We start from the raw sequence: 21,060 nt of genomic DNA, 5'->3' as shown, positions 1-21,060 counted from the left end.
CAACATGAATGAATCAGACATTATGCTGAGCAAAAGAATCCAGGCCCAAAAAGAATACATACTGAATAATTCCATTTATGTAAAATCCTAGAAGCAGCAAAATCTAACAGAAAATAGATTCTGAACAGTGGTGGGGGAGGGAGAATGACTTCAAAAAGTAGAAGGAAACTTCCATGGGTGATGAAAATGTTACATATTTTAATTGTGGTGACGTTATTCAAGAATATATATTTATCAAAACTCATCAAAATTGGGACACCTAGGTGGCTCAGCAGTTGAGCATCTGCCTTTTGCTCAGGGCCTGATACTGGAGTCATGGGATCGAGTCCTACATCAGGCTTCCTGCATGGAAACTGCTTCTCCCTCTGCCTAGGTCTCTGCCTCTCTCTCTGTGTCTTTCATGAATAAATAAATATAATCTTTAAAAAAAAACTCATCAAAATGTAACTTAATATGAGTGTACTTAAAATGAAGGTATTTTATTCTATGTAAATTATACTTCAAAAAAAAGGTGAATTTAAAAAAAGACTAAGCTTACTAAAAATAGACTGCCTCCCTCAGAGAGTAATGCACTCTAAGAGTAACATTTTATATGTTAAATGATCTTTTTTTAATTGATTAAGATAAATGTTAGGGGTACCTAACCAACTCAGTGAAGCATGCAACTCTTGATCCTAGGGTTCTGAGTTCAAGCCCCACATTGCGTGTAGAGATTACTTAAAAATAAAATGTTACATAAAGTTTTGGATAAAATTTAAAACTGATGAGGCACCAGAGTGGCTCAGATAGTTAAGCATCTGCCTTCAGCTCAGGTCATGATATCTAGGTCCCAGGATCAAGTCCCTTGTCACACTTCCAGCTCAGCAGGAAATCTGCTTTACCCTCTCCCTCTGCCTCTGCCTCTCCTCCCTATTCATTCTCTCTCTTTCAAATGAATAAATAAAATCTTAAAAAAAAATAAATCTAGGGACGCCTGGGTCTCAGCACCTGCTTTTGGCTCAGGGCGTCCTGGAGTCCCTAGACTGAGTCCCACATCAGTCTCCCTGCAGGTGGAACCTGCTTCTTCCTCTGCCTGCCTATGTCTCTGCCTCTCTGTGTGTCTCTCATGAATAAATAAACTGTTAAAAATAAATAAATAATAAATCTAAAACAGAGGAGCATTGTCTAGAACTGTGCTTGCTATCTTATATAGCATCCATTAGCCACATGTGGCTACCAGAAGCAAAAATTAAAATTTAATTCACATCCTCAAGGAGGGAAGGAAGAGTGACTTTACAGTGAACAAACCTGACAAGGAATCAAAGTCAATCATATATCAAGGTAATAATAACAGAATAACAGTGATAAATCACACAGATAGTACGTGCTCTTAAAATTACATAATGAAAGTGGCACTTTACCTCCATGGACCTCCTCCCCAAAACCCTTAAGCCCCCTCTAATCATGAAGAAGACATCTAAATTCTAACAGAGACATTCTACAATAACACTTAACCAGGAACTCAAAACTGTCAAGACTGTTAAAAAGAGGGAAGTCTGAAAAATTATCACAGCCATGGATACATGACTAAATGTCACACAGTATCCTCGATGGATCCTGCAACACACTAAGTAAAACTAAGGAAATCTGAATAAACTATGAGCTTTAGCTAATAATGATGTACTAGTACAGGTTCATTATTGTAACAAATCCACCAACAGTAATACAAAATGTTCATAGGGGAAACTGGGTGTGGTATATATGAGAGGATCTCTGTACTATTTTCTCTGTAAATCTAAAACGGTTCTTAAAAATAAAGACTACTAGGGGGGCCTGGGTGGCTCAGTAGGTTGAACATCCAACTAGTGGATTTCAGCTCAGGTGGTGATCTCAAGGTTGTGGGACTGAGCTGTGCATTGGGTTCCATGCTGGGGGTGGAGCCTGCTTGGGATTCTCTCTCTTCCCTCTGCCCCTCCCCTCTCTGTCTCTCTCTCTCATTCTAAATAAATGTTTAAGAATAAAATAAAGATGACTTTAAAAAAAGACTACTACAAAAATAAGGAAGGGGCACCTGGGTGGCTCAGTGATTGAGCTTCTGCCTTTGGCTCTGGTTGTGATCCCAGGGTCCTGGGATCAAGTCTCATATCAAGTCTCCCGCAGGGAGCCTGCTTCTCCCTCTGCCTATGTCTCTGTCTCTCTCATTAATAAATAAATAAAATCTTAAAAAATAAAATGCGATTTGTCACACTAATCACATTTCAGATGCTCAACAGCCACAAGCAGCTAATGGCTACAGTATTTGATGGTACAAATTTATAGAACATTTCCATCACAGCAGAAAGCTGTCAGAGTGCTGATGTGAAGATTGTTTTTATAGGACTATTGGAACTATTTTAAAACTGATCACAACTTATGAACAAATCCATATCTACCCAGCACTAAAAACCCTCACTGAAATCTAAAAAGTTCCAATACGTTTATTCCAGTTTCTATTTCAAATCCATTATTTTTTAATGCTTTAAAAAACAAACAAAAACAAATACAAAACTCTTATGTATCATATGTAAATAGAACACTGAAAACTGTTCTACTCCTTGGAGTAGCAATTCTCAAAGTAAGGTCTTCTGAAAGTCTTTCATGGTACCCATGATATCAAAACTATTACTATAACAATACCAAGATATTTACACTTTTCAGTGTTGGCACTGAACTGGCCAGGCAAAGCAGTGAAAGAGTAACTGACACACAGACCTGGGTATTTAGCAGACATTTCTTTCCAAAATGAACAAATTGACACTGTCACTTAAAAAAAAACAAAAAAACAAAAAAACAATTATCAGTACTCGTTGCCAATAATAAAATTTGAGCTTTCAAGCAAAATTAGAATTTTGGAAAACTATTCACCACCATGAGTTTGATGGTTTTCCAGTATTTACACTTTCCCAGTATTAAAGGCTTTCTTAATGGGTACTGATTTAAATGAATGCAATTTTTTGATACTCTGTTATATAAAATATTCATTTAAGGTGCAAGATAGACCAGTGGATTTTAATGTAACAAAATGCAAAAAGTGTGTTGGTATAACTCAGACTTCACATTACAACTAACTTTTAAGAACTACTACTTGTTGGGCAGCCCCAGTGGCGCAGCAGTTTAGTGCCGCCTGAAGCCCAGGGTATGATCCTGGAGACCTGGGATCAAGTCCCATGTCAGGCTCCCTGCATGGAGCCTGCTTCTCCCTCTGCCTGTGTCTCTGCTTTCTCGCTTTCTCTCTCTTTCTGTCTCTCTGTTGCTCATGAATAAATAAAATCTTAAAAAAAAAAAAAAAAGAACGATTACTTGTTGAATTTTGGTGTACAAAGGAGATCTGCAATTATCTGAAAAAGCTTTTAAAATACTCCTTCCTTTTCCAAATATACATATATCCCTGTGAGGATGAATATCCTTCATATACTTCAACCAAAATAATAAACAGCAACTGACTGAATGCAGAAGCAAACATGAGAATCTAGCTGCCTTCCATAAAGCAAGACATAAAAGCAATTTGCGAAGAGCTCAAACGATGCCACTCTTCTCAACCAAATTTTTTAGAAATGTTTTAGAAAATAGGTGTTTTTCACTAAAAATGTATTTACGTTAACATATAATGAGATTACTGTTATTTTTTAATGAAGAAATCATTTTATTTATTTATTTTAAAGATTTTATTTATTTATTCATGAGAGAGAGAGAGAGAGAGAGAGAGGTAGAGACACAGGCAGAGGGAGAGGCAGGCTCCACACAGGGAGCCCGACGTAGGACTTGATCCCGGGTCTCCAGGATCACACCCTGGGCTGAAGGCAGCGCTAAACCACTGAGCCACCCGGACTGCCTGAATAAATCATTTTAAATTTCTCAATAAGAACACAGAGAACTAAAAGTCAAAAGCTCTTTGGGGTCGGTCCTCTAGCTTTTAAAGGATAAAGCAGTCCTAAGATCAAAAGATGAGAATGTCTCTCTCAGAGAAAAAGGAAAAATGACAACCAAAGAAATACATAAATTAACTTACAACAAACATACATACCCTGAAAAGCCTATCAAGAAGCATAAAATATCATTGACAACAAGAACATCAAGTATCCAAAATACTTAAAAAGTATCCAGGTCTTAAAAATGTATCTTTTTCAAGGACAGAGAGACTTTTCCCATTTTTTTTTTTTTTTTCCATTTTGAAGATTACTTATATGATTTTTTGATCGACTCTCACTAGGTTGCAAAGCCCATGAAGATAGGTCCTTGTGTGTTTTGCTTACCACTATGGCTGGCCCAGTACTCATCACAAAGCACCTATTCAAACATTTGTTGGATTGAGAACAAAACCAAAAAGACTTACAAACAAAACTCATTGATGTCTCTATTCAGATTATAAAAATGAAATTCTATAATCAAAATTTACCTATTTACATAGCAATAACAATCATAAAATCTACCATTTACTGAGAGCCCATATACTGTGTACCAGGCATTACACATGGCATTTGTAGATTTTTAATTCCCACAATCACTATAAAATATACTTTACAAAAAAAGAAAAAGAAAAGAGAAACTTTACAAGTAAGAGAAATAAGACTGCAAGAGGCTAACTTATTTCCCTAAAGTTACAAGTAATTAGTAACAAAAAATTAAACCTAAACTTTACTACTTCAAAGGCCACAAACTTTTCACTACATAATGATACAGTGCTCAACACTGCTTGATTACCTTTTACTTTTTTCATTTCCTTGAAATTTTCAGAGGAATTTATTTTGTGGAAGTCATTTTTACCCCTTTTCCCAATCTTCCACTCTATTCCACTATCCTTAAACTTCTACCCTTCCACATCACTCAATTAAGAATATAGTAAGCAGGGACGCCTGGGTGGCTCAAAGGCTGAGCATGTGCCTTTGGCTCAGGCGTGATCCTGGAGTCCTGGGATCAAGTCCCATATCGGGCGCCCTGCATGGAGCCTGCTTCTCCCTCTGTCTGTGTCTCTCCTTCTCTCTGTCTCTGTGTATCTCATGAATAAATAAACAAAATCTTTAAAAAAAAGAATATAGTAAGCAATCTGGGTAGGGAAAGGAATGGATTCTCCTAACACACTATCAAAAACTTCATTAACAATGGTGGAAGTAGTATAAAAGACTAAAGAAGAGTGTCAGATTCCAGAACATAAACTAAGGCTCTCTGACCCACTGATCTTGCAGGATAACTTCACATCCAGTCCCTCAATCGGCCGTGGTTTGGGCAGTATCACTTCAACTCTCAAGGAGCTAATCATGAAAGCCCACAGATCTGACAATGCCTTGAAAGCCTGAGCCATGATTTACCAATTGGAAAGTACCAAGACAGTACCTCTGCTAATTCCTATCAGTATCTGGAACAAAAGAACCAATACTGATGAGACCAGAGTTCCCAAGACTTCCTCCAGGCCCAGGACAACTTGAATAAAAGGAGCTTTGTTCCCAAAGAACATATCACTATGTTCTTTGGCTACAATATCACTATAAGAAGAAAAACTGTCGGGGATCCCTGGGTGGCTCAGCAGTTTAGCGCCTGCCTTTGGCCCAGGGTGTGATCCTGGAGACCTGGGATCGAGTCCCACATCAGGCTTCCTGCATGGAGCCTGCTTCTCCGTCTGCCTCTCTCTCTCTGTCTCTCTGTCTCTCTCTCTCTCTCTCTGTATATCATGAATAAATAAAAAATCTTAAAAAAAAAAAAAAAAAAGAAAAAAGAAGAAAAACTGTCATTCTCCTCACAGCTTCTGAACAATATGTAAACATTTTTATTTTTCCCCCTTTTGGTTGAAAGAACAAAATTAGCAACCAGTGAGCTATTCTAAGTTACAATGCTATAAACATTATCATGTCATTTGATAATTTCATCACAAGCCAATGTTTTCCAGAAAAGGATCCCCAGAGACTATAGAAGTTTTACAGATTATGTGGAAATCTTTTTAAGCCTCACAAATCCTTAACTCAACAAGCCTGAATATACTTTACCTCAAAATCCAGATTAAAGAAAACATACAGAGAGCACTGAGTGGCTCAGTCAGTTAAGCGTCTGCCTTTGGCTCAGGTCACAATCCCAGGGTCCTGGAATCAGGTCCCAAAACAGGTTCCCTGCTCAGCAGGGAGTCTGCTTCTCCCTCTGCCCTCCCTCCCTGCTCATGATCTCTAACAAATATTTGAAAATAATAGGAAAGAAAACATACAAGAGAGCTATTCTACATTAAAAATAAATTCAGGGCAGCCCGGGTGGCTCAGCGGTTTAGCGCTGCCTTTAGCCCAGGGCATGATCCTGGAGACCCAGGATCGAGTCCCATGCTGGGCTTCCTACATGGAGCCTGCTTCTCCATCTGCCTGTGTGTCTGCTCCCCTCTCTCTCTCTCTCTGTCTCTCATAAATAAATACATAAAATCTTAAAATAAATTAAAAAATAAATAAATAAATAAATAAATAAATGAATTCAGCTGCAATCTGTTAAAGAAACTATCTGAAAAAAAGTATCATAGGAAGTCAAATCTGTGGCCTGTCACTGGATACATCACTCTACAATACCCTTAATTACTAATCTCTAGGCTTTGCATCAAAAATCTCAATATGCTAATATACCAACAAGATTCAAGTCATAAAAAATTAAGTAATTAGATGTCACCAAGTACATACAAGCTATAAACAATAATAAACAGGGCTTCAAACTGCTCCGTTAAAAAAAACTTGCTTCAGAGTGCCTGGGTGGCTCAGTTCATTAAGCGTCTACCTTCAGCTCCCTCATGATCTCAGGGTCCTGGGATGAGTCCTGCATCAGGCTCCCTGCTCCACAAGGAGCCTGCTTCTCCTTCTCCCGCTGCCTGCCACTCGCTCTGCTTATGTGTGTATGTGTGCAGGCACACACTGTCAAATAAATACTCTAAAAATAAGTTTGCTTCAATGTTACCTAATAATTCTAGAATACAAAAACATGTTAATATAAAAGTTTACAATATCTCACTGATTCTTTCTTAACAGTGGAAATCCCTGCTACCATTCAAATAACGTGAATATATGTTCACATATAGAATCTACCCCCTTGGGGCTCCTGAGTGGCTCAGCCAGTTGAGTATCTGCCTTCGGCTCAGGTCATGACCCTGGAGTCCCAGGACGGCCCTGAGTTGGGCTTGCTGCTCAGAGGAGAATCTGCTTTTCTCTCTCCCTCTGTTCCCCCCTGCTCATGCTCTCTTACTCCCTCTCAAATAAATCTTAAAAAAAAAAAGGTAAGTCCCCTTCAAATTCTCCATGGCTTCCTAATACTCAAGTGTGCTTAATACTATAAAAAGTACGAAGAAATAAAAAAAAAAGGTACCAAGAAATTAAAATTCATGAAAGCAATCAATGAAAAATAACCAATGAATTTTTCCACAAACCAAGCCTCTTACTTATGTTCATTTGCTAAACCTTTATCAAAGACACTTCTCTGCGATGCCTGGATGGCTCAGTGGTTGAGTGTCCACCTTTGACAGACGCAGGTCATAATTCTGTAGTCCTGGGATCAAGTCCGACATCGGGCTCTCTGCATGGAGGCTGCTTCTCCCTCTACCTATGTCTCTGCCTCTGTGTGTCTCTCATGAATAAGTAAATAAAATCTTAAAAAAAAAGGGGGGAGAGAGACATTTCTCTGAACCCCCTAAATCAAGAACTTTCGTTAAAACACTGCACTAGGAAATTCCAACAGGGATGTTTGGTGAAACCTACTGGGCCTCAATGACCAAAAGATATACATGTATTTTAACTCTTCAGGGCATATAAGCTGAAACTGCCAAGCTATCTATAAGAAATTTTTCTAGGAAAGGAAAACCATCCAGAAGTTTCTGTGGGTTTCTGCCTTGAAGAGCCAACTTCACACCTTCTCTGAGACCTGCACCGACTCTTAGGAGTGGGATCTTTCGGGATCCCTGGGTGGTGCAGCGGTTTAGCGCCTGCCTTTGGCCCAGGGCGCGATCCTGGAGACCCGGGATCGAATCCCACGTTGGGCTCCCGGTGCATGGAGCCTGCTTCTCCCTCTGCCTATGTCTCTGCCTCTCTCTCTCTCTCTCTCTCTGTGACTATCATAAATAAATAAAAATTAAAAAAAAAAAAAAAAAAGAAAAAAAAAGGAGTGGGATCTTTCAACGATGTATGTATTTCTAGATTCCAACCCTATGGCCATACTAATTGAACCAATGATAGAGAACTGGACAAACCAATCAAATCTTCCCTCCCAGGAATCTGAAGTGTGGACAATGAGGTGGTAACCAGTTGGCTAATGACACTAGAGCTTGAGTTCTTATGTGGGTCCAGGAATGAAGTGGTGAGTTTCTTCCATGTGTTAAAGCAAAAAGGCCAGCTTGTGAAAAGACAATTGAAACAGGAAAGAAAGAAAGAAAGAAAGAAAGAAAGAAAGAAAGAAAGAAAGAAAGAAAGAAAGGAAGGAAGGAAGGAAGGAAGGAAGGAAGGAAGGAAGGAAGGAAGGAAGGAAGGAAGGAAGGAAGAAAAAGAAAAGAAAAGAAAAGAAAAGAAAAGAAAAGAAAAGAAAAGAAAAGAAAAGAAAAGAAAAGAAAAGAAAAGAAAAAGAGAAAGAGAAAGAGAAAGAGAAAGAGAAAGAGAAAGAGAAAGAGAAAGAGAAAGGAAAGGAAAGGAAAGGAAAAGAGAGGAGAGGAGAGGAGAGGAGAGGAGAGGAGAGGAGAGGAGAGGAGAGGAGAGGAGAGGAGAGGAAGAAAGAAAGAAAAAGAAAGAAAAGAAAAAAGAAAAGAGAAAAGAGAAAAGAAAAAAGAAAAAAGAAAAAAGAAAAAAAGAGAGAGGAGAGGAGAGAAAGAGACGAGAGGAGAGGAGACTAAAGGGGCCAGGGGAGGACACTGACTAGCTGGAAGGGAGGGAAGCGCTACCTGGACCGTCTCAGCTCCTGAATGCTTCCTAGTTTCTAGTTTGTGTCCTTCACGAAAGCAAATAGCCCTTGGGTTTGTAAAGATACCTCCTTAACTCCTGCCCCCAAAGCATTCCTCTTCCTGTTTCACACCATCAGAAAATCACTTCAACAGTTTAAGACACAAATTCCATACCAGGATCAATGCAGAAATGGCATGATTATTCTTATGGTTCACAAGGAATCTGAAGACTACCTCAGAAGTTGTTTCTATCACTACCTGTAACTTCAGGGAAAAAATAAGACAATAACTCCTGAAACTTTAAATGCAAAAATTATCTGTTTGCATAAGCAGTCAGCTCTCTGCTTCCCTTCAACACTCACCTGTTCAAAAGTTCTGCTATGGTTCACAGCAGGAGGTGTGAGCAGACTTTGTTCAGGTCCTTTTAACACTGTAAATAACAAAAGTATTAAAATAATTGACCCAACAACCAATCTTTTAGGAAACTTTAAAAACATAATTTCTTATCATGAATAGTTTTAACAGGAAATGGTTACAAATCTGGCTAAAATATTAGAATCATGTTGCATGCTTATAAACTAGCTTCCACTTCCCTAACATTTTTTAAAGAGTCTCCCTCAGTAACTCTGGAGTAGGACCAAAATATACATGTTTTCAACAAAAGTTCTAATCGGATGAAGCTAACAAATGAGAATTTAGGAAATACACAGTTTAGGAAAGTGATTACTTGCAGTTTTCATTCAAAACCACATTACGGGGATTTGGTATTAATTTTTAAACATACCTGATAGAAAAATAACAGCCAGCAACACAGTAATACAGGATGTATCCTATGCAAATAATCAGTGACCCAAAAATATAACCACTGCCAAAATGCCCAAGGAGCAAAGCTCCAGGTGTGCTTTCAGATGCAAAATCACAACCTACTTTCAATGCTCTACTGAGACAGCATCTTAAAAATTCACAGGATGGTGATATTTCAAATGACAAGAAGTGGACTGAACACAGTAGCTTCAAGTGGTTTCTCAGCTAAAATCAAACAATGTTTTGAATGCTACTACAAGCCAAAAACCAAAATTTACAAATTAAAGTTGGTAATTTTATTAAGAGCAAGAAAGCAACTTAAGCCACTTCTGCCTTTTGATTTAATTTTGCAAAAAAGTAGCCATGTTATTGTACTGTCCAAAAGGTCAATCAACTTTATGAACTGAAATGTACTATAAGGGCAGGCAGAAGGAAAAGGGGAGAACTAGGTAGTAAAGTCATCTCTGGGCCTAACTCAAGAGAACAAGCTCTAGAATATCTATTATAAATATAAATTAAGTTCAATTTCCTTATAATGAAACTATGGTTAACAAGAAAATATAAAAGTGTATACTTTACTTGAAGTAGATAGTATACGATAGTTTGAAAATATTTTTATAAGCTTAATTGTGGCCAATTAAGTGAATATTCTTTTGTTTTTCAAACCTCCTCCCTCTCCTCCCTCAACCTCACCAAAAAATTATAGGCAATTCAGGGTACCTGGCTGGCTCAGTCAGTAGAGCACACTACTCTTGATCTTGGGGTCATGAGTTCAAGCCCCAAGTTAGGCACAGAGCTTACTTTAAAAAAAAGGGCGGGGAGCAGGAGTCCTGGGTGGCTCAGTGCCTTCAGTTACTAGGATCCTGGGATGGAGTCCCACATTGGGCTCCCTGCGGGGAGCCTGTTTCTCCCTCTGCCTGTGTCTCTGCCTCTCTGCGTCTATCACAAATAAATAAATAAAATCTTAAAAACAAAACAAAAGGGCAGCCCCGGTGGCACAGCGGTTTAGCGCCGCCTGTAGCCTTCGGTGTGATCCTGGAGACCCGGGATCGAGTGCCACTTTGGGCTTCCTGCATGGAGCCTGCTTCTCCCTCTGCCTGTGTCTCTGCCTCTGTGTGTGTGTATGTGTGTGTGTTGTCTCTATGAATAAATAAGCAAAATCTTTAAAAAAAAAAAAAAAACACACCACCATTTAAAAAAAAAAAGGAAGGTGGGGGCAATTTAACAAAGGTATCATTCTGCATTCCTGTATAATTAATCAATCTACTATATTTCTCAGTCATCTGAGTGCTTAAAAAATTTTAAAAATGCTAATCAGGTGAAGAAATATTATGACTCCAACTCTAAGTAAGATTCCCTATGGAATGAAAATACTTTTATATTTAAAAGTAACTTTTCGTGGCATTAAAAATGAATGGAAATCCTAGAACTCTATCAGCATAAAATCCTAGAGGAGGGTTACAGGGGGGAAAAAGGCTTAGGTTCAGAGTTTTACAATGATGACCAAATAATATTAAGGCAATTCAAACTGCTGAAGGAAAACGGACATTTAACTTGCCTCTAAAATACCCGGATTAACACCAACATAGGCTGTAGATTCAACCTAATGAGACTGGTCCCACTATTATCTATAAGAAACACAATAAAACAGAATACTGAAAATTTAATCAACAGGGGATAATGAAGAACCGCAAATGAAGTCAGTCTTTGAAAATGGCACAAATCAAAGATCCTTTAGCAAGGTAAGGGTAAAAGGGACAGTAATAATCTTTTCACCAAAAAGGTCCTCCCAAGGAGCAATCACTATCAGTAGTGTCATCTTCCAATGTGAAAGTCAACAACAAAACAGACATATGGAGTTTTAAAATGCAGAGTCATGAGAACGAATGAGCTGATATGACATCAAAGACAGAATATGGAAATGTCATTTCAAAAATTCAACAAAGGAACAAGAAGGAAAAAGGCAATTTGTCAAAACACCACCTCATCCCTACTACTGCTATGTCTCCTTTTAGCCAAGGAGCTCCACTCACACCTTGAAGTTGTAATTCCTTTCTTCTCATGAGTTTCAAGCAAGCTATGACAAATTATTTTTCATATGTGCAAGTTGACTCACCAGCAAAAGCATTTCAAAATCAAAATATTAAATTCCTCAGGTGAATTAAAATGAAAGAAAACATTTTTGATAGCTCAGTAATAAGCATATGGAGATAAACTGGAAGGAAATAGAAAAAAAATTTCCAAAGAAAAATGCCTATTATCAAAGAATTGGGGAACTAGTCTGAAAGGTAAAAGTGGAGAAATAAACTCAGTACAAAAAGTTCTACATATATAAGATGTTATAAAAGACATGCAAATTAGTGGAAGAGACCCCGAAGAATTTAAAACTAGGCTGGACGGAAGTAATTAAGAGAAATTTAATTCTTACTAATCAGATTAAGAACAATGTAATATGCTGATTCAATCACTCTTCCAGGTTATATTTCTTAATGATGTGTCTAAACTTCAAAGGAATTTCCCTACATTTTCAAATATTCAGAAGTATTCCAAAGATCCCCTTCTTTGAAAGCAATTCCTTTTGGGGATGCCGGGGTGGCTCAGCAGTTGAGCATCTGCCTTTGGCCCAGTGTCTGATCCCGGGATCGGGATCGAGTCCCACATCGGGGTCCTTGCAGGAAGCCTGCTTCTCCCTCAGCCAGTGTCTCCGCCTCTCTCTGTCTCTCATGAATAAATAAATAAAATCTTTAAAAAAAAAAAAGAAAAGAAAAGAGGGATCCCTGGGTGGCGCAGCGGTTTGGCGCCTGCCTTTGGCCCAGGGCGCGATCCTGGAGACCCGGGATCGAATCCCACGTCGAGCTCCCAGTGCATGGAGCCTGCTTCTCCCTCTGCCTGTGTCTCTGCCTCTCTCTCTCTTTCTCTGTGACTATCATAAAAATAAAAAAAGAAAAAAGAAAAAAAAGAAAACAAAGCCATTCCTTTTGAGAAATCTTTCAGGCAGTTTATCATCCACCTCATTTAAAAACTTTTAAGAGAGATATTTCATGACAACTTCCTAAAATATGTTATATGAGCAGCCTGAATTTTTCCAAACTGGGGTGTGTTATATGGAGGGAAGGGGACTTGGGTATATTGGCCCAAATCTCCAGAATCTCATCTCCCTTTCTTACAGCTCCAAGAGGTGTAGAAAAAAACTTCTAAGTCACTGAATTACCCCTCTAGACTTAGAACCAATGAGAAGGATACACATTTTCTACTAGCCTCCCTCTCGCTTGTGACTCTGGCTAAACTAGCCTCCATATTTTTCCCAGTACCTGACCTGCTCCCACTTCAGTCAGTTTTTGCCTCAGTATGTTTGCCCTAGCTTCCCTAGCCTGCAGCATTCCTTCTCCATATAGCTACAGGATTTGCTACTTTACCAGTGTCAGGTCCTTCCTCAAACATAAGCTTCTCTACGCAGCCTTCCTAGGGCACTTAAAATCAACTAACCCCCCCCCCCCGCCCCGCCTCATTAACCCTCAAATCCCTATCTCCCTATCATCCTATTTCCCTGTCTCATTTTTTTTTTCCACATCATTTACCACAACACTATATATTTTACCTGAGCTTTTATTTATCTGTCTGGAAATGAGCTCCACTGAAAAAGGAATTTTCTGTCTGTTTTGGTTCTAGCACCCAACGGTGTAGTAGAGTCTCAATAGTTGTCAAATAAGTGAATGCATGAATGAATGAATAAAATGAATAAAAGCACATAGTCCCTTTCTGCCGCCTCAGTCTCAAAATTCTAAAACGCTCTATCAAGTAGAGAGAAGGTGTGAAGCCCTTTCTTTCCCAATAAATCACTACCATTACCAGTGTACTCCGTGGTGTTAAATGTAAAGAAAAACTGTGTGACATTTTTCCAGATACACACCACTTCTAAATTTTTTTTCCCGGTGTCCTCTACGGATGTCAACATCTGATGTGACAAAAAAGTACATATTCCATCCGGTTTGGGCACTCCAAAATCTGGTACCCTAATTACACATAAAACCATCCATGAATGAGAGAACACCTTTGTGCTCTAACCAAACGCCGTGAGGCTAAAGCTGCAAATATTCAATAGATGAAAAGTTAAATGCGCAGAAATGGACTGACAAGAGAAAACTGTTTTAAATCTAAGAAATCATGAGGATCTAAACAAGGAAATACCAGAGAGGGGCAGAGTACCTCTCCTGCACACAACACTGGGAATCCAAACTGCCTAGAACCCGAGATCTCTAACGCTGAGTAAGAAACTTCACAGCTTCTGGCCCGGTCCTCAATCTCTTTTAAGTTTAATTGGAATACTTACCTTCCTTTACAGACAAAACTAGGTGTGCTTTAAGTGCTTTGACTTTCAGGGATAGAGAAAAAAAAAAGAAGAAAGAAAGAAAAAGAAGAAAAAGAAAAAAAAAAGGAAAAAAAAAGAAAAATATCCAAAGTGGATATTTATCCACATAAATGCAAAGCAACGTTACTGCTTCCCAAACACGGTCATACAAGCTGCTTCTTTCACACACCCTTCTGTGCTCGGAAAGATACACCTGATTTATGTTTCTGTCACGAAACTGAAGTATTCAAAGTGCTTCGTGGGAAACTGCTGACACTTAAAAAAAAAAAAAAAAAGACTTAATAATGCCCATTTCAACCTGACGTGAGTGTTCGGGGTCCCGGAGCTGCCTCGGGCTCGACTTTCCCGACCTCCGTCCCAGGTTCAGATCATGGCTCCACCTTGCCTCAGGCCTGGTCCAGACCCAGTCCTCTCGCCACGGAAGGAGGCTCCCCGGTGCAGATGTTCCGCGAGGAAGGCAAAGGCGCACCTCCCGTAGGCCAGGTGTGGGGAGGAGGGACGGCGGGCGCAGCTGTCGGGCCCGAGCAGCTGCTGCCCCGGGCACCTCAGGCGGGGCGGGGGGCCGGCCTGGGGGGCGGGCAGCAGGAGGCGAGCCGTCCGGCCCTGAGCAAGTCGGCCTGACACTGCCCACCCCACCACCCTCCTCCCTGCCTCGGCTCCCCCAGCGATGCCAACGGGCCCTGGAGGAGAGGGCCCCCTCCCCCGGCGCGGTGGCCGAGACGCGCCCGCGGCCGCCGTGCCCGTCGCCGGGGAGGAGACACCCTGCAGCCCCGCACCTGACCTGTCCCCTCGCCTGACGCCCGAGCCGGCCGCGGCCGCTGCCGGGGCGGCCTGTGGGTGTCCATGCGGCTGGGCCGGGTCCGGCCAGAGCGGCGGGGACGCGAGCACGGGCGGCGGGCCCGGGAGGCTGCGTGTGGGGTGGTGGGAGACGGCGGAGTCGGGGCGCGCAGCGGAGCCGGGCAGGGGAGTGAGACGGAGTCGCTGGTTACCTGCGGTCCGGGACAGGGAGTCTCTCAGAACCCAAGTCAGTCCTCAGCCTCAACAACACAAGATGGCCGACACGTCGCCACGCACGTCACGTGACAGCGCGCTCGTCCCGTCACGCCCCTTGCCCCGCCCCCGCCCCGCCTCGCCTCCCTACCCGCTTCTCCAGCCTCCCACGACATCCTTCCTTTCCGCGGCCTCCCGCCCCCCTGCGCTGGCCACGCCCCTGCGCGAGCCCCGGATGTCAGGCTGGGCGAGTGGGCGGGGCCGCGGCAGGGCGCAGGCGCGGTCGCGTCCCCGGGATGGAGCTCCCTGCCTGCCCTTGAGTTGAGTAGAGTTGGTGTCCGCGCTTGGGCGCCGGCCAGGGCCCTGTGACTCACCGCGCTGTGCGCCCAATCCGGAACCCGTTCGCAGTTCAAAAAGCTCTTCATCATTTACGAGCTGGTTTTCAGCCCCAGAACTTTTCCACACCTTTCTACCCACCCAGCACTTCCCTGCCCCTGTGCCGTCCCAGAGACAATGGGGAAATGACAAAAGCTGAAATTCAGAGCAGGGTCTCTCCTGGGGAACGGTTCTGGTAGACCTGGGAATGCATCCTAGAGTCTCGAGATGTGGCTTCCGGATAAGATACAGGACGCCCAGAAATATTGGGGACATATTTTACACTAAAAAGTCACTCGTTTTTCTGAAATTCAGATTTAACTGGGCGTCCTTTATTTTTATTTCTGTATCTGAGAACTCAACCCTTCTCAAGTCATCCCCTTTTTCCTTCTGCATCCAACCACCTCCTTTTTTCACAGGATCCCTCTCAACAGCTTTTTTTTTTTTTCTTTTCTTTTTTTTAATGTAGGCTCCACACCCAGCATGGAGCCCCAGGAGGGGCTTGAACTCATGACCCTGAGATAGAGACCTGAGCTGAGATCAAGAGTCTGGCTGCTTCACCCACTGAGCCACCCACTGAGCCACCCAAGCGCCACTCAGCAGTTTTGTAAAATACTCAAAAGTTGGGGCACCTGGCTGGCTCAATTGGTAGAGCATACAACTCGATCTTGGGTTGTGAGTTCAAGCCCCATGTTGGGCACAGAGCTTACTTTAAAAAGCAAAAAAAAATAAAATAAAATACTCGAATGTCTTCCACTATAAAAGTTAATGGTAGAAAACGACAATTCTGCCTCCAACCACCTCCCTACCTCTCTGTTCCTTTTCAGAGCCAAAAGAGTTGTTTCTACTCACTCGCCCAATTTCCATGCCTGGCAAGCAATCATCAACCACTCCAGTGTGGCTTCTGTTTTGACTCATCCACCTAATGCTTGCTCTTAGATATCCCCAACCTACAGGTTGGTAGCTAGAGTTTCTCAGTCGCAGTCTTGACTTAGTGCTTTCCCATCTTCAATGTGATTGACAACTCCCTATTTTCTGCAATACTTTATTCCCTTGATCTTTATGTCCTTGCTACTCATAATGTGGTCAAGGAACCAGTAGCATTAGTATCACTTGGAAGCTTGTTAGAAATGCAGAATCTCAAATGGACCCTTCACAGTCTCATTCTGCTGAACCCTAGACTTGCATTGTCCCCCTCTCCTTCCTCTTTCCCCTGAACATATTGCTTCAGATATGCCCATATTTAAAGGTCCTCAAGGGCACCTGAGTGGCTCAGATGGTTAGGCATCCCATTCTTGATTTCAGCTCAGGTCATGATCTCAGAGTCATGGGGTCGAGCCCCTCATCAGGCTCTGTGTTCAGTAGCAAGTCTGCTCATCCCTCTCCCTCTGCTCCTCCCCTCCCCTCCCCTCTCAAATAAATAAATAAAACCTTTTAAAAATTAAAATACAGGTCCTCAAATATGCCATTCTGTTTTGGCCTTTGCAGATGCTCTTCCCTCCTGTTACAATGTCTTTCCTAACACTTGGCCCACTTCTTACCAACCTGCATAACTCCTGCTCATCATTAAAAGCCTAAATAAAGCAGGGGCACCTGGGTGGCTCAATTGGTTAAATGTCTGCCCTCAGTTCAGGTCATGATCCTAAGGTCCTGGAATCGAGCCCCACATTGGGCTCCCTGCTCAACAGGGAATCTGCTTCTCCTTTTCCCTCTGCTGCTCCCCCTGCTTGTACTCTCTCCACCTCTCTCTCTCTCTCTCTCTCTCTCTCTCCCTCCCTCTCTGTCAAATAAATAAAATCTTTAAATAAATAAATAAATAAATAAATAAATAAATAAATAAATACCTAAATCATATGTTACTGCTCTGTGAAGCTGTTTCTAATCCCCTCCCTTAGACCACAGACTCTACCTCCTGAGCTGTTACTTTTAAGAAAAAAAGTAATACTAATACTTATTACGTGCTAACCACCTCATTAAGGGCTTTGCTTTCATTCTCTTGTAATCTGGCAATGGTATTTTGGAGCACTAAGAAAGCCAACCAGGCACCTGGAAGAAGTGCCTTCTCTAAATCTCAGCCGTGACCTTCTAGCCCAGGCCGAGTGATTTCTGAGCCCAAGTGCCTAACCAGTTTGCCATGCTACCACCATCTCTCTGATGCTATGCCATCTGTGCCTGTAATTTTATCTATATACATAAAATTAAATATGTAAGATATAATTTAAATATATATATAATTAAGGTCTAATTTATATACAGTAAAATTTAGCATTTTAGTGGCTATTCTGCAGCTTTTGACAAATGCATACAGATGTGTGTAATACTACTAAGATTGAAGTACAAAATAGTCCCACCATCCACTCAATAATATCCCTCAATAACCCTGTCCTTATAGTTTTGGCTTATAATATCATATAAATAAAAACATAAAGTATGTAGCATTCTGAGGCTGACTTCTTTCACTTAGCATAATACACTTGAGATTCAGCCATACTGTTGCCTCCTTAAGTACTTCCACCTCCCCTCCCTTTTCCTCCTTCTCCTCCTCTTTCCCCTTCCCCCTTCTTCTTTTCATGAGTAGTATTTCATTCTATGTATATGCTTATCCATTCCCCCCACTAAGGGACATTTGAGTTGTTTCCAGCCAGGGAGATTATTAATAAAGCCATTATAAATATTCACAAGCAGGTATTTGTGTAAACATAGGTTTTTATTTCACGTGGGTAAATAACTCATAATGGAATTGGTGATATTTCTAACTTTATCAGAAACTGTGAAACTGTGTTTCAGAGCGCCTTAGCCACATTTTTAGGCCCAAAGTATAAGCTTGTAGAGAGTAGGAACCAAATCTAAGGGAAGAAGAGAAAGAGGAGGAGGAAGGAGTATTTGACTTTACATCCTCAGCAGTTGGTGTTGTCTTGGCACACAGTAGACACTTAGTAAATACCTACAGGATCAAATCAATTCTTGATTATCTACTCCACAGGAAGGGTGTCTTCCCCTTCTCCTACATTCACTCTCTCTTTCCAATGTTTCATTAAATATTGGTTTTAAAGTTACAACCGTAGAGGAAGGCCTACTCTACCCAGGGGTAATAACAAAGTTTCACCTTTATTGTATCATTGATAGAAACAGCTAAGTTGATGGTAACATCATTGAAGGGAGGAAGGAGGAAGGAATTTAGCCAGAAACAAGTTTAGTATGTAACAAATACTGGTTGATACACTGCCACAAATTGTATTTTTCTAAAAATGGCAACACCAATATTGTCCAACCAACATACTCCTCTAGAACTTTGCCACTGCCCTTTCTAAAGGCAAAGTCCCCAGGGAACTGTTATATCTGATAGAACAAGTCAAAAATGAAAGGAGGTGACTTCCTATGCTAGATCACAAAGGTGATAGAGCTTCTACCTTGTTTGCTAAAACAGTCTCTTTGGAAGCAAGTAGCTGCCAGATAATAAATCCATATAGCCTGAGGTCACGGTTCTGTGAGTTAGCCTAGACTACAAGGGGAGGCCCATGTAATTGCCTCCAGCAAAAGCCCCAAATGAAATTTCAGAGGTCTGAGCTACAGATCTGAGAGTCATCCACAGAGAGGAGATCTTTGAAATCGTGGGGAATCCTCCATAACCAGCAATTGCAGAAAGGAAAAGTATGGAGCTAAGGCAGGCTCTGGGGAGGAAAACACATGGCTGGTAGGTAGAGAAAAGTTACAGGTAGGACCAGATAAGGAGCAGGAACCAGAAGAATTTCTTCTTCTCTCTCAGAACAGAGAGAGAAGAAGAAATTGATTGGCAATGCCAAATATACAGAATCGTCAAGGAGTCTGGGGCTAATAAAAAGAAGAAGGAGGAGGAGGAGAAGGAGGAGGAGGAGGAGGAGGAGAAGGAGAAGAAGAAGAAGAATCTGGGGCTGGGGAAACAGCTATTGAATTTGGTGACTAGAATTGTCTTTGGAGTAGGAAGAATAGATTAGGGAAGAGTAGGAGATAAGGAAGGAGGATACAAAAGTGTGGAAGTGAATGAAAAGGGAGGATGTATTTGTTAGTAAAGAGGGCAGTGGCCACTCAGATTGGGACCCTAACTGAAAGTGTTGCGTACACAAGAGAAAACACAAGCAGAGAGGGTAGGGAAGATAGAGAGCCAGAGAGCTGAGCAAACATCAGGGAAAGGCTGCTTAGATGATAACTATGGAAACAGATCCATTTTTATGTTTTAAAGCATTTTTTATTATAAAAGTACTTGCAGATTTTTTAAAAGAATTTTATTTATTTATTTATTTATTTATTTATTTATTTATTTATTTGACAGAGACAGTGAGCACAAGCAGTGGGAGGGGCAGGCAGACAGAGGGGGAGAAGCAGGTCCCCTGTGGAGCAGGAAGCCCAATGCAGGATTCAATCCTGGGACCTCAGGATCATGACCCAAGCCTAAGGCAGATGCTAAACCAGCTGAGCCACCCAGGCGCCCCATACAATGGCATACTTTAAATTCTTTTTTTTTTTTCATACTTTAAATTCTATTCTCATTTCTAACATTCAGAGGTATACCAAGAAAATTTAATCATAAAAAAACTATCTTGGGAGGTGCCTGGGTGGCTCAGTTGGTTAGGTGTCTGCCTTCAGCTCAGGTCATGATCTCAGGGTCCTGAGATTGAGCCCTGCACCAGAGGGCTCCCTGCCCAGCGGGAAGCCTGCTTCTCCCTCTTCCTCTGGCCCTCCTGCTACCTCGCTTATGCTTCCCTTCTCTCTCTGTCTCAAATAAATAAATAAAATTTAAAAAAAAACTATCTTGGAATTCAATAAATGTATTTTTTCACGTAAATGCCCCACAGTGTGTCCCAAAATGTTTTGTTTTCTCCTGGGTCTTTTGCTTATTTAGGATTTCATATTGCAGCTGTTCATACTGCAGAGGGTTCCCATATATATGTGCAACTGCCCTTTTCACTTTCATGATGGTCAGTCTCCTCTCTTTATTATTAACTGTTGTTAAAAGTAGTAAAGCAATACATGCTATGGTTTTTAAATTTTCAGAATGCAAAAACATATAAAGGAAAAAATTCAAATCTTCCCCCCCGAGACCTACCCAGGACCCTCAGGTTCTCCCCCACGGAGGTAACCCACTCTTGACAGTTTCTAGTAAGGTTTCCCCCCAAATGTTGTATGCATAAACAAGTAAGATGTGCTTCATTCTCAGCACCATCAAGTGCTGAGGATATGCTGATTGCCCCAAAATCCACTTGGTCTCTGACCTCATGCAGCTTGGTCTACATGGGCTGGGCCATGATTTTGAATCTCTCATGTAAAACAAACAAAACAAAATACCTAAGAATTACTATACGTGCTGCTCTGCCCCTGACCTTTTTCTAAGAAACAATATGCCTTGGTGTCCTTGGCATTTTTTAAATGACTGCCTCGTATACAGACACTTACATGTCTGTACCATAATATACTTAATCGATTCCCTACTGGTAGACATCCTGATTGTCTCCGGTAGTTTTTCTATTGCAAGCAATGCAGTAATGAGTATCACCCTAAATATACCCTTTATTATGTTTATATTTACCTATAGGGTAAATTCTCAGAAGTAACACCACTGGATCAAACTCATGAGTAGCTCTGCAATGGA

General features: G+C 41.3%; 1 protein-coding gene across 7 annotated transcripts in view; it reads right to left on the bottom strand.

Moving 5' to 3' along the window:
* GIGYF2 (GRB10 interacting GYF protein 2) overlaps positions 1 to 15,183 on the bottom strand; it is a 136,232-nt gene extending 121,049 nt beyond the window's left edge. For 3 of the 7 annotated variants that reach the window (XM_077869258.1, XM_077869259.1, XM_077869260.1), the window contains exons 1-2: positions 15,059 to 15,176; positions 9,259 to 9,326 (exon numbers count right to left, since the gene is read on the bottom strand). The gene's annotated coding sequence lies outside the window, so the exon portion shown is untranslated. Of the gene's footprint in view, positions 1 to 9,258; positions 9,327 to 11,258; positions 11,329 to 15,058 lie in introns of all 7 variants that reach the window. The other 4 variants (XM_077869256.1, XM_077869261.1, XM_077869257.1 and 1 more) reach the window with 3 other exon arrangements.
* Positions 15,184 to 21,060: the final 5,877 nt, after the last annotated feature.

Source organism: Canis aureus, chromosome 24 (assembly GCF_053574225.1).
Source record: "Canis aureus isolate CA01 chromosome 24, VMU_Caureus_v.1.0, whole genome shotgun sequence".
NCBI classification, from domain to species: domain Eukaryota; kingdom Metazoa; phylum Chordata; class Mammalia; order Carnivora; family Canidae; genus Canis; species Canis aureus.
Note: the sequence above shows the minus strand (reverse complement) of the source record. Positions and strands in the feature narration are given on the sequence as shown.